We start from the raw sequence: 13,910 nt of genomic DNA, 5'->3' as shown, positions 1-13,910 counted from the left end.
CCTTTTACATTTGTTTTTGGTTTTCTATATGACATTGCAAATGTGGGGATGGCCCGAGTCTGAAGCTCAGCAAAACTTGAGAGCTTAGATTTTAACTGTATAGCTGAAGATTTTTTTTTGTCTTTGTCTTTTTTTTATTTTAATTTTTTTTTCCAGTAATGGTAGTAGCCACAACACTGTTTCCACCATCAAAAAAAAAAAACAACCAAAAAACAAAAAAACCCCAGATCCTACTTCAAGCTGGGCAACAGGCACCTTTTGTCTTCAAAAAGAGTACCCAGGTTCAGTTAGAGAACTGGAGTTCAATGCAGCTGGTCTCCAGAAATGTTATGTTCTGTATTTATGGTCTACATTACTCATTTCTAAAACTGGTCATAGCAACCATCTTACTCTCCAACAATAACTGATGTTGCAGTGCTCATTTTTCTCTTTATTTTAAAGTTTAAACATTTAGAAACTCATGGGCAAGTTCTGCATGGCAGCACCCAGGTCAGCTGGTCCATGTCCTTTCTGCAGTATGGTCCAGGCTTTGCTCTTGTCATAACATGAGCATGAATGTGAGCACTTGCATCTCAGATTCAGGACCAATTCATCTTATATCATCTGGGAAGAGTGTTAAGTGAAAGGAGAGTAGAGCAGGTTTTTGTGTCACTGTATTGTGTGTGCATCACTAGAAAATCCTCCCATGTAGATGATACCCTACTGTGTCTAAGTAAATCTCCATCCACACTTACTCCCCTGTAGCTCTTGGGACTGAGCTGGGCAGATCTGGCAGTAAGCTCTTGATAAAAAAACTTGATACCTTGAAAGTTTTCATCTTAAATTGGTTTGGTTGCAGAAGTGACTGAGACAAGAAGATGGAAATGCTAATTTTGTTTTGTCATCTACCACTTTGACCCTTTTAAATACTGTGCTGAAATAGTTATGCAGGGATTGGTGTAAGCACTTGCATTTTTGTGCTCACAAAATAGCAACAACTCTGAATGACATAATTTGGTTCCAAATATCACAGTTCAGGGTTGTGCCTGGGTTCAACTTCTACAGGACAAGGGGAGCCTACCTACAGTTACCAAATGGAAACTATTTCCCCTTTGTATTTAGTTCACAGTTTGGAAGCAAAAGTTGTGCCCAGAAGTTAAATGAATTGCTAGCATCACACTTCTGCTAGCTCTCCAAATAATTTTTATGGCAAAGCTTAGAGAATTTTAAAGGATGGCTTGCACCAACTCTGAAAGAATTGACCTAAGAGAAATATCTGGGGTTTTTTGTTTGTTTTTGTTTTGTTCAATTTGTTGTGGGTTTGGAGTTTTTTTAATATAATTTTGCTTTTAGAAAACCACATCTTAGTAAATTAAATAATCTACTCTTAAAGCAGTAAAAATATTTTTTTAGTGCTGTTTTTTTAAATAATAATCTGATTTATTATTTAGTAATATTTGAACTTAATCACCCTTTTGGTGAGGTCACAATCTTCACATTTGTGATATTGTTGCAGTAAGAAGGCTGGGAGGGTATTGGGGGCAGAGAATGATGTAAGAATATTTTTGTCTTGAAGTCATCACTTCAGGTCCTGCCTGGGCCAAGTGGCATTGCCCCCATATCAGTGGGTGAGGGCCTGAGCTGGTTTTCTGTGGGCTCTGCAAAACAAGATGGGCCACCCCCTGCTCAGCACTTGGGATAAAGCTGTCATTATTTGATGGATATTTAGTGGCACTTTGTGAAATGAAATGGAGGCCTGTGTGGCTGTAGTCTTTGCTTTCACTGTGTGTTAACCATGGGGTGAGTAATTGAATGCTCATCCATGTGTGATCATCTGCACTGCCACAAGCTCATTATCAGCATTAGTGTGCTGAAGTCACCCGAGGCTCCATAATGATGTTGTATGTGGCCACTGCAAGAAGTGCTGCTGTCTTTGTCCTTGTCCCAAGACGACAGCCAGCAATTCCCGGTAGCTGTTGGAAAATCTCAGTTTATAGAATTATTACAATTCTTTTCTGCTGCAAGCTAGAATCTAAAATCTGCCAAGAAATTTGTATTGCTTGCATGCCTGCTGGTCAGATGCTGTGGCTGTTGTTTTATTTTATTTAGGGTGAGGGCTGGGTGCAGCTGGCTAAGCATTGCATATGATGAGACTACAGAGAAAGAACAGAGGAATAAAAACCAGACTACTTCATGTGTTATCTCAAGTTTGTGGAAGAATGGTGTTTGAGGCTTCATGTTGTGTCATTACATCAGTAGGTTCCTGGTTATTCCATTTCTGCTTCATTTTTTTCAGGGTTTTCCCTGAAGCTTCAAGAGCTGTATCTGCTTTGTCCCATGATGCTAGCAAAGGTGTGTAAATGGGTGAACACACCTATCAACCGTGAAAACCAGTAGTGAGGACAAAAAGGATGTGGTAAAGTGTGGGGCTGCCATGGGGAGAGGCAGCCTCTCCCACCTCCATGAGGACAGGATGTGTAGAAGGTACTCTTTGGAGTTAAGAAAAACTTTTACTGACATTTTCCATCACATTCTGGATCTCTACAGAACCCAGTCATACTTACTGATGCACTACGCTGGGACATCAATGATTTCTGAGAAGAGATTTACTGACCCACTTCACTGAACGATTTCTTGAATATCCTCATTGTGTCACCCCTTGATACTATGTTGGAGATCCTGTGACAGTTTCTGCACCACCAGTTTCCTGCCAGTGCCCTTTTTGTCCTTGTGGCCCAAGCCACTCCTTAAAAAAGGCTATTCAGCTCTCCTGAAGCACCCATAAACATACCCTGCTAAATGCTGTGGGAGAGGAAGGAGAGACTTCACAGCTGGAGTGAGAATTGGAAATTCAAGACATGTCCTCTTCTGCTGTCCAGGAGAGCACTGACCACTGAAAGTAGATTGATCAGCGTCAAAGATGAATGGGAGGATTGAGAAGACAGAGCAACTTTTTTCTACATATGTACGCATTTATTTGGAAAGGAGGGGAAAACAAATGTTATCAACTATTTCAGGCATTTTTTTTGGGTAAATGACAAAGCATTTTGGTATGCAGGAAACAACTGCTTCCCCTCTAGAGTTTTTCGGCACTTGAAAGGAAACAAGCCAACTCCAAACCTCTAAAGAGGAGAGCAGTTACAAAGACTGATTATTCTCCCTGTAAAGCTTTTTAGGAGTTTCTCTTGCATCAGACAGAATGATGATTCTTCTACACCCCAGTAATACCATTGTGTTTCATTTGGAAGAGTTTACCTGTATGCAGCAATGGACAGTACTGGAGTTTTATAAAATTCATATCTGCTACCAAGGACATTATATGTGGAATATTCCATGTAAGTCAGTCCCCAAAATAGCTAATAAAGTGGCAAAATAATAAAGAATGTTTACTGCAGAGTTTCATGAGGAGACTTGAAATTCCACTTATGCTGAAGAAAACAGGGAAATGTCATCAGTTTTTAGAATGTTGTTCTGTTTTAGAAACAATAGAGTCTTTTCTTCTAAATCCTTATTATGTTGAGGGGTTTGGTTGTTTGTCTGTTGGTTTACAAGGACACTTGCCTTAGATGCATGTTTAGTGCATATGTAGTATGATGATTTTGGTTACGTGTGTGTTCTCACAGCCAGGTTTGCTGTATCCATGCAAACCTTTCCTGACCTCAGAGATGGTCTGCGCAAACTTAGGGAGGAGGTCTTCTGTTGTGTGCTTTGTAAGTCAGGGACTTCTCTAATGCAGAAAAGGGGGTCAGAATATCAAATATGAAGTTGTATTTATTGAGTGGGACTGGAGGACAGACAGAGATGCAAAAACCTAAGGGATTAGTGGGTAAGATACTGCTGTGCAAGTGCAATTTCTTTCATGTGTTACAGGATGGCTTGAATAGCAAGAAAATTCACTTTGTTAAATCCTCATACTTGCTAATTCCACATCTTGCTGTGGTTGTAACATAGACCTTGCTAAGTCAGCCGGAATTTTATGCCTGGATGGGGGAGCTCCTGTGCTGGAATTGGGGGTCGGATGGATGACCAGAAATAGACCAGTTGGAAGGCTGAGTTTGGCCATTTAAAGAAGTCAAAGCAGAGGCATTTGGTTTCCCTCCTGTATTTATTAATAGCTGGCTGGTGCTGTGCAGCACATTTGACAGTACAGCCCAGGGTCGATAGGGATTGCCTGCGTGCTTTTACCAGCTGTCAGCGTGGCAACTGTGAGGTCCCAGCTGCAGCACCAACTTCGTCTCCAGGAGCCAGCAGGTTCTCCCTCCCCAGCTGGTGTAGCTGGAGGGAGTTAGAGAGGAGCGGTTCCTCTGCTCAGAAGAGACTGCTGTGGCATCTTAGCCACAAATGGAGCACCTAGCAATGAGGAGAGGGATTGAGAAATAGCAACTCTTACTTGGCTTTCATTTTTCAGGCATCAAGGCTGCTCGGTCTTGTCTGTACTGCTCTCCTTTTCCCTTATCTCCTGCTCCTACCCCTAACTTTGCAGCATGAAAAGTCAGCATTTGAACTGGTTCCTGTCCCACTGCTCTCTTCCTGTCTTCCAGTACTTGGGGCACGTGGTGGACAGCTGTGGTGCTCCCAGCCCCAAAGTCTTGTGCTGGCACTGGAGGAGAGCATCAGGCATTTTTTCAGGTGCATTGTCTTGTCTGGAAGGAAAGATGCATTGGGCACCCTGACCCAAAGGCACAGGGTAGAGAAGGCCAGCAACATACTGTTGTATGTGCTGATGTTGGGATGAGGTCTGAGGAAAATTTTGTTCTGCCTGAGGAGTGCAGTTATCCAGGGGACTTCTGTACCTGCGGCAATGCGGAGTTGGTCCTGCTCTTCTCCTGGATTCAGCTCACTTGGTGGCAAGAGGTGTCTGCAGGATCATCCTGGGCCTGTCAGTCACCCTGGAGAGGCACAGACAAGGAGGAAATCTTCAATTACACTAGTGAAAGAGGTGAACCCCCCCAGTAATTACAATAGTAAAAGAGAGGGAAAGCAAGGGCTGGTGATTCCCTTTGGGAAGGGGTGTTTGTGTGGGAGGATGCAGAGCAGCTGCAAGAAAGATGTTTCTCATGTGATATGGGGCATGGTTGAGGCTCTAAGTAGGAGGGGTGAAAAGATCTTGTCTTCTCAGTTTGCTACAAGAAAATGACAGTGTGAGAACCTCACCACTGCCTGTGATTAGGGGGTGATGCCTGTAAATGGATGCTGACTAAGAAGTGCAAAGAGGAGAAATGGCTGCATGTCATCTCCCCTCTCCCTTCTCCTCTGAGTGTCAATTAGTGTCTTAACTTTATTTTTCACTTGTCCTGCTTAATTTATTTCATGAGTTTTCTTAGCCAAGCCAGGATAATGTTCCTTTTTCAAGCATACTTATGCCGAGAAGGTCCACGGTGGTCTGTGCTGGTCTTTCATGCATTGGTAGGCTCTTGTTCTAGCTGCAGGTGAATTTATGCCCTTTAGACTAAGAGTGAGGATGAGGTATAATTTCTGAAAAGGTTCTTATCCTACAGTGGCATTTGGGATGTTCACAGTATTTCTTTGTGATCAGGACAGAAAAGTAAGGAAACAACAAACCAAAATCACTTACTTTTCACAGTAGAAGTTTTTTGTATAATATATTACTTCCTAGCTGTGCCTTCCAAGGGCAAGAGAGTTATTTTTAAAAAGTCTTCAAATGCATTAATGTGACTTTCAAATGAAGTTATGGAAACCAAAGGACAATCATTCAGACAGTACTCTAGAGAGATCAGTTGACAAACAAAAATGCAAAAATATTGTACTCCTGTAAATCCAAAATCAGCCAAACAACAGATTCAGTAGGGTTAAATTAGAGAGGCAGAAGGATGAATTGGGTTCTGATCAAAGAATTGTTCCATAATGGCTAAGTATAGGCAGCAGTTTTAATCCTAAAATAATGGGCTGTCAACTAACAGGTTAACCTTTGAAGGGATTTCATTGTAATGCCTGTTTGGAATGACAGTCACTATGATATAACTTCATACTGCATTTTCAGAGGCATAAGTATTTGTAGTGGCAACTGGGCAGTGGAGAACCAAGGCCCCTTTCATCCTTAGGTGATAAGCATATACGGTTCCTGCACTCTTCTGCTCTGAAAAGGAGCCTGTGCAGTTCAAATATCAAAGGGCCAGTGCTCTGCTCTGTTCAGAGGAGGTCATTCTGAGCCTCACTCGTGTTTTAAGAGTAACAATGGATTTTAAGGAAATAAAGATAAATATATATATGGGTGGACAAAAGAAAGATAGTGGCATAAACCAAAGTCTCAACTGAAAATGCTTTAAAGTCGTAATTTCTGGTTTCCTGCTCATTACCCTGGCCAGAGGCTACGTCCTACAGTTGCAGTGGCACTTTCACAAGAGCCACAAAAGGTGACAACAGAGTGGTAGTGTTGTGCTGGCTGAGGCGTCCACATGTGGTGGCACTGAGCACCTGCTTTGCATAGTTTCCTGCCAGATTCCTGTGTTCTGGGAAAGAGCAGGGGAAGGGAAGGGAGGTGCAACTGAATATTTTCTGTGTTAATATGTGTACCACTCAAGAGATACGATAGACACTGGGCAGGAACTGAGATTGCGATTGCATCATTCAGCATGTCAAACTATTTCTCTGAAAAGGGTGTTTTGGACTATGTTGTCCAAAAGCCAGGAACTGTCAGGCATCCACAGGCCTTGTTTGAGAACTCTGCAGATTTCATTTTGAATATCTTTGTTTTAAATAAGAAAGTGAGTAAATTTCTATATTTAGAAGATTACTAGGCCCTCAGTTTTCCCATCTATTTATTCATGTCTGATTATATTCCAGTGATTGCTTCCTTTACAAATATTGAAAGTACTCATGTAATAAAGTCATCATATGTGCATCTTCAGGAGTAGGGCTTTAATATCACTAAATGGTTAATTTGTCTTCTCAACTGTTCCCTCATATTCAAGCTAAATAACATGAAACAGTAGAAAAAGTAAAGTACTCAAGGTACTAAGTTTTATAACAACAAGTGTGCCAGTTACTGCTTTATAAAGAGAAAAAGGAAAGGAAGGGGGAATAGGAATAAGAGGGAAACGTAGCTGATGATTCAAAACGCTGTAACCTTAGTGCTGTCACTGCCACCGTTTCATTTGTTCCAAATGTGCCTTTTCTGATTTTGACAAATGAAATATTGAAACAGTTTTAGAAAAACAGGGTGGCTGTATTTTCCCTTTAAAGAAAAGATGTCTTATTTTTTTAGAAGTTCTACAACTGCAGCTTTCAAGAAAATAAATTACTTACAGCAACTAGTGAAAAAGGGCTTTTTAAAGCAGTACTTTCTGTTGCCTCTGTCCTAACTAATCTTTCTTGTTATTCTTTAGAAACATACAAGTATCCTCTCTGTTTAGATACACTTTTATTTCCACTAGTAATTTGTGAAAAAATCTTCAGGTTTCCTACAGTTAAAAACTACTTTTTTAGCTACAAATTTTAAAAATAAAGTTTTTATAGATTTTTTTTAATCCCTTTGAATAATGAACTTCCATTCTTCATAATGTATTATTGAGTGTTATGAAGTTTAAAAGGGTCACATGTGCAGTGTATGGAAAAGCAGTAAGCTTCAAGTAAGTGGAGCAGCTGTGCTGCTTAAAGTACAAATTCATTTTGTTGGATGTGATTTCTGAATGTTACGGATTAGACGAAAAGTTATGTTGGATAGCATGGATTAGAATGAGAAGTGTGTTGACTACTAGATAATGCCATAGTGGAACTTCGACACTTAAGTGCCATCCTTTTTGGTGCAAGGGAAACACCTGCCTAGTCTTAGAAAAAGCACGGAGCCCCACCTGCTTATGTAGAGATTAACTGTCTGTGTTGAGAACCCCGTTCTGCTGTGGTGACAGAGGTTGATCCACTGGAAGGTTATTGCTCAGCCAGGAGACTGCAATCATCTAAAGTTTGTAAGTATGATAATGTGGAACTGACAAGAATTTTATAGTCATGAATGTGCATTCATATAAATAACACCTAAGGTTATGTCTCTCTAACTAAGGCATGTGGAGACAAGGCACAAAAATATTTAGGTGTTGGCTTACTGTAGTCATGCAACTTCTTTAACATGAAAGAGACACCTCTTCTCATAAAATATTTTAGAAGTGCTTTTGTTCTGAGTTGCTGTGTGAATAAGAAAAAAACCAACTAAGTACACAAGGGTAGTCCAAGTTCTCATTATGAAATAAGAAATGAGAAGACAGTACAGCTGAGCTATGAAAAACCATGAAGAATTCAGAAAATTGGTGTTGCTTGAAAAATGACTTGTTTTTACTGATGCCATTGTTGGAAGATGAACATGGGCCCAAGGACATTAGAGATTTTAATGGAGCCTTGCTTTCTAAGAGGATTTTCATGCTGCCAGTTGAATTGTAACAATTAGCCAGTTGCTACCAGCAGCCTGCTTCAAAAGAGTAGATGCATTTGGCATTATTTATACTAGGCAGACTTACAGCCTCCTGTTAATCTGAGGGGTGAAGAGGAAGAGATATTTGTAACCTTCTGAAGGGCAGACGTGATTTCTGGGTTCATGATGCTTCTTCAGTTCCTGAGATCACAACTTGGTAAGACTGAGGATAAGGAACAGATAGCAACTAGCCTTTTTTAGGCTCTGGTTTGGCAATTACACGTGTTCTAACAGCACTTAAGTGCATAATTATGAGCATGGAAATAAAGATTCTGTGTGTTTATGTGTGTTTATTCTATTTGCTTAGTACATCATCAGTTGATTCAGTATTTTCTTAATTGTTAGTTTCATATGGATTTACTACTGTTCTTGAGATTTGAATGAGTGCATGTACGAAATTTCTGAACTCCCCCAAATGGAGTTTTAACTGTCATTTATCATGGTACCAGAGGAATAAAGGGGAGTACATTTGAGAAAGTTTGAAATAGGGTACTTGGGAGATTTACAGAAACTGAGTTGAATTCTCAGCCAGGAACATGATAGGAATTGTAATGAGAACAGTATTAGCGAATACATGGAAAATGTGGAGTTTGCAAAGGGACATCAAGCTTCTTGGAATTCTTTCAATGAGCCTGTAGATAAAAAGATGAGTCAGTTGTCACAGCCTCCTTGGATTTTTCATGTTGCTTTGAGCCCTCAAGAACTGAAACTGGTATGCAATAAAGAGAAGATCCTTTTGTAGATTATGAGATGGCTGAAGAAAAGGGGAGGAGTACATATTTCTCTTAGAGACAGATCCCAGAGGGGTATATGCTGTTTGCCATGTTTAAAAACCCAGGAAGGGATGTGAGTATTAGGGGGGCTAGTGTTTGCTGCCTCTATAAAATTTTTTGTGAGTTAAGACTAAAGCTGGTTCTAAAGAAAGGTTTTCAGATATAAATGACTGAGAAATAAAATAACAAGACTAAGGTTCATACTATACAAAGCAATTTGCTTGAATTAAAAAATGGATTATGAATTAACTTGTTCCATTCAGGATCTTGATCTTCCTGTGGTAAGTTCACCATCATCTCAATGATTACTAGCAGTCAAAAAGAGAATTAGAAAATTAGGAATTACTAATGGAATACTATATGACACAGAGCATCTAATTATGCTACTGCTGTAAGTCCCTGCCTTTGCTACATCTTGAATGTTGTGTGGTATTCTGACAATTCTGTCTCAAAAGGCATATGATAAAAGTACAAAGAATGCCCAAAGTGTTTAGAAACATATAATGATATCTATTTCAGATATGAATTGGACAATGAGCCTTCTGTGTAAAAACAGATGATTGAAGTGGAGTATGACAGAAATTAATACTTGAATAAGATGAGTATGAAATGTTCATTCGCTGAGAACTGTAACACAGTAGGATACACAATGAAGTTATTGGGCAGGGGAGTTTGAAGCAGAAAGTCCCTTTTCCCAGAGTGCACGATTTAATTACATATCTTGTTTCCACTGTGCTGTAGAGGTCAATAATATAATTACAAATTAAGTTATATAAAGTAGAAACTGTCAATAAATACAGTGGTTTGAATGAACTCATGGCCAAACAAAGTCTGTAATCTGCAGAGCACTGGCAGGCAACAACAAGAGAAGGTGCTCTCTATTACACAGTCTAAGGTGATTACTATTGACAGCTCTTAGGAAGGATATTGAGCTATCTGAACTTTTTTCTGAGTCAATAAGTCTGTTATTTCAAAAAATAAAAATTGTAATTTTATAATTTTAATTGTTGGGGAAGGAGCAATGTTGCAGTGGCCAAAATTCTATTAGGGTCCTATTGAGGCTTTTCTTCAATAGTGGTCTCCTAAGAAAAGTGACTATTTGCCCTGTCCCCTCAATAAATCACAGCTCTAACTTTGAACTTCACAGATTTTCAAGATTTGGAGAAAGCCAAGGGTTCACCTGTGAGTCCCTAAAACGTCACAATGCCTCCTATTGTTGTACTTCTGGAACTGTGTTGCCAATGAAGCTATGTTGCTTAGAGATTTGAGATTTGAGTGAGACCTTCCTAGCTGTGGCTACCTCTTGAATGCCTTCATATTGGAAAAATCCTGGCAGAGGATGATTTGTGCTACAGGTAATGCAGTCTCTCACTTTTTGGGGTTAATCAAGAAGCCTTTTGTTAGTGTCTTCACAGGCCATGCCCTCTCTTTCTGAGTGGATTTTGATCTTTGGAATAAAAACAAGGAATGGTGTAACAGAGATTGCCAACATCTTCCCTCTGTTATGAATTGACTGTGGAGGATGTGTGTGGGCATATGTTCTAGTCTTGATTTACTAATCACAGAAAAAATCATACTGCAGCTTTGTTGGAACTTGTCTCACAAGATACTAAAAGCTGCTGTTGACTCAGTAGTAATAATGAAAAAAGAAAGGTCTAGCTAAGTATTAACATCATGCTAATCAGACTAAAACATTCCTTGTACTGAGAACTGAAAATCTTGTGTTTTGTGATGCCAGAATAATACAGGAGTTCGATACTTTGATATTTTTATTTTTTGCCCTGATTCAAGGTGCCTTTAAAGTAAAAAATTTACAGAAGTGGTTATCTGAAAGTATTTTGTCGAGGAGGCTATTTGTTACATTAAGGTTTTCGGCTTCTTTTCAGTTCCCCTTCACCCTAGCAAAGTGTCATTGGAAAAAAGTTCTTCTTCTACTGCTCTTAAAAATTATTAGGAAGAAATCAAATGCCTTTTCAAAAGATGTTGTTTGTTGTACAACAGAGTCTTACTAGAGGCGTTTATTTCTGTTGAATGTATTCACATTCAGTTTTAGGTCCTGCTGATACAACTCTTAGTTTATGCTCTTCTGACAAAATAGTGCTTCCAGTCTTCAGGTGTTTCTGCTCCATTACCTCAATGCTATTATATTACAATGCTATTATATTACAATGCTATTACAATGCTGTAATGTCACTGACATTATGGAATGCCAAGTCTGGTTACATTTTGGAGCTCTGGAGGTCGAGTCATAATGTTTGGACTTCTAGCTTTTACAGTGTTTGAAAATACTTCTTTTGCAGTTCTGAGAATTGCAGTGTGGGTCTATGCAAGGCCAAGATGTACCCAGTTTCCAGGAATAAAGATTATTCAGATGTTCCAGAAAGGATGAGGAATTGTTGGATAAAGAAAAATGTCAGGAAATGTGGCAAGAGCTATGGTGACCTTGTCAGAGCTGCTGTTTCTTGGCAGAACTCAGCCCCATACTGTCTGGGGCACACCAGCAGCATTCAGCTGACAGTGTGTTCCCATTTCCCTTAGGAAAAAGCACCTTTAGCCAGCAAAGCAAGGAAAAAATTTTGAGGGATTCACAAAGGGTAGGTCCTTTGTAGGAGGAGATAACATACCTTCATGACCTAGCCTGAAGTACTGGAATGCAGGCTCACTGTGGCATCTGTAAAGATATGTAAATATACATATATATAGCCATGGTCGGACTGTTTTTAGCTACCCAAGTTATTTCAATACATTGTGAAATGTTATCCACAAAAGATGAAAGAACTCAGGTACTTTACAAATAAAGTGTGTGTTAAAATAACCCTCTCAGTGGACAGTGGTATGCTGCTGTCATTTCTCCCTTAAACCTCAAAAAGCAAGGGAGATAGGGAGCAGGACACTGTAGCTGAAAGTAGCACATCGCCCTATGATTATGTAGATGCAGCAAAAATTACAAAATAACACAGTAAATACACTGAAACTATGTAGCATCCCCTATCATCAACTTCAGTAAAAAACACTGTTCAAATTGAAGTAAAGCACAAATATGTCTTCTATTACAATGAACACAAAATTGGGGTAAGGCTATGCACCCAGCAATACTAAGCATATATAACAAATTTATTTAGAAGTAGAGCTGTTGTGAAGCAATGTAGCGATTTGATATTGTCTACATAATGTGATAAGACTGTTAATTCAAATGTAGTTCAAATTTTACTATCTACAATAGAGCATTTTTATGTTCCTACTTCACCACAATGTTTTGGTTTCTAGATAGGGCCAGCCTGTTACCTACATGTCTAGGGAAGCCTTCTTAATTGACTTAGATATTAATTCCCATGCCTGATCCATACTTGTGCTTCCGCATGCAAACTATGGTTAATGGTTACACATCTGCAAATTGACTACCTCCTGTAACAGCTTCCTCTTCTGACACCAAACAGATTGTTGAATGATGCAAACTTCCCTCATAAAATTGATACCCTGATTCTTCCCTCTCAAAGCAGCTGTCATTTTGGCATCCTGAGGCTGAAATAAATTTGGCATGCAGCAGAACACAGGATCTGAAGGCTTGCATTCGCTGCTGACAGGCACAGACTTGTTCATGACCTGATCCCACTGCATGGTGGTTGCCCTGCCATGTGCAGCTGGTCAGCAAGTGCTTGTAACATCTGTTGATTGTTGTATATTGTCTGCAGAACGCTTGTTTGCTCAGATTTCTTTTCTAGCTGCTGTACACCTTGTGAATCTGATAGCTGTATTTCCACAAATACAGACAAATCAGTTCCTTCTCCCAGTAATGGTCAGTCAGCTCCAGGGGTGACAGCAAAGGGCTTGAAAACTGACATGTTGAAAGTTGGAATGGAACAGAGAGAACTCCTGAAGTAAATATTAAGTGAAAATGAAATGATGAAGTGAAACAGAAGGAATGTTTTGACACTGAACACTTATTCTCTGATAAGTACTGCTGTACTGCAAAAATTCCCAGAGATGGAGAGCCAAAAAGCGTGATGAGGGACATTAGTGCTCACCTACAATGTAGCATGGTTTTTACTAAACACAGTATGTTAATCATGGGAACTATCAGTCAAATGTGCATGTATACCTGTATCCCATTTCAGCAGCTGATAGCTGTGCAGAAGTGACTTTGGGAATTTTCAGGTTTAGATGAGCTTTTTATTACAGGGCGGAGGTGGGAGGAGAATTCAGAAGCCAGATCTGTCTGGGTTCTGCCGCAGCTTTCGTCTGTGATACTGGGGCACTCTCTTGCCCTTAAGTAGACCATCTTATAATATCCACTTGGAAATGGAGATTATAAAACTGTTATACCTCAGGAGGGAAGAATGAAAATGCTTTGAGATAGTCTTTTATGTTCTGTATGGAAAACACATCATTACTGTAGAATATCTGCATTTTATTTTATTAATGTTAAGAACAGTTCCACAGTAAAATGGGTCAGTGTACCTTTATTTGCACTCAAGAAGCAAATTATCATGCCTTGATCTACCTGCCAATTAGGTTGCTCAATTGCTTAAAAGTGGACCTTGATCCTTGGAGATGCTGATTGACTTTAGGAGTTGAGTAATAGGAACTGATGCATGCATTTCACTCAGTGTGGTCAGAAATTCACAGAAGTTTACTTTCTAGCTTGTATGCTAGAAAACGTACTATTTGTCTGGTATGTCCTAAAAACACACACCCACAAGTAAAGAAAGCAGTAGATGTGTGCCATGCAGGAAATG

The 13,910-nt window shown here is 39.6% G+C and overlaps 1 protein-coding gene across 5 annotated transcripts in view; it reads left to right on the top strand.

The window, feature by feature from the left end:
• The window catches only part of ITGA6 (integrin subunit alpha 6), a 139,658-nt gene that overhangs the window by 71,122 nt on the left and 54,626 nt on the right, over positions 1 to 13,910 (top strand). For 4 of the 5 annotated variants that reach the window (XM_017837572.1, XM_017837546.1, XM_017837555.1 and 1 more), the window contains one exon: positions 10,322 to 10,529. The exons of the other annotated variant lie outside the window; for it this stretch is intronic. The gene's annotated coding sequence lies outside the window, so the exon portion shown is untranslated. The remainder of the gene's footprint in view (positions 1 to 10,321; positions 10,530 to 13,910) is intronic. 5 annotated transcript variants of the gene reach the window in all.

Source organism: Lepidothrix coronata, unplaced genomic scaffold (assembly GCF_001604755.1).
Source record: "Lepidothrix coronata isolate B3197 unplaced genomic scaffold, Lepidothrix_coronata-1.0 Scaffold7, whole genome shotgun sequence".
Classification (NCBI taxonomy): Eukaryota; Metazoa; Chordata; class Aves; order Passeriformes; family Pipridae; genus Lepidothrix; species Lepidothrix coronata.
This window is presented reverse-complemented; position numbering and strand designations above follow the sequence as displayed.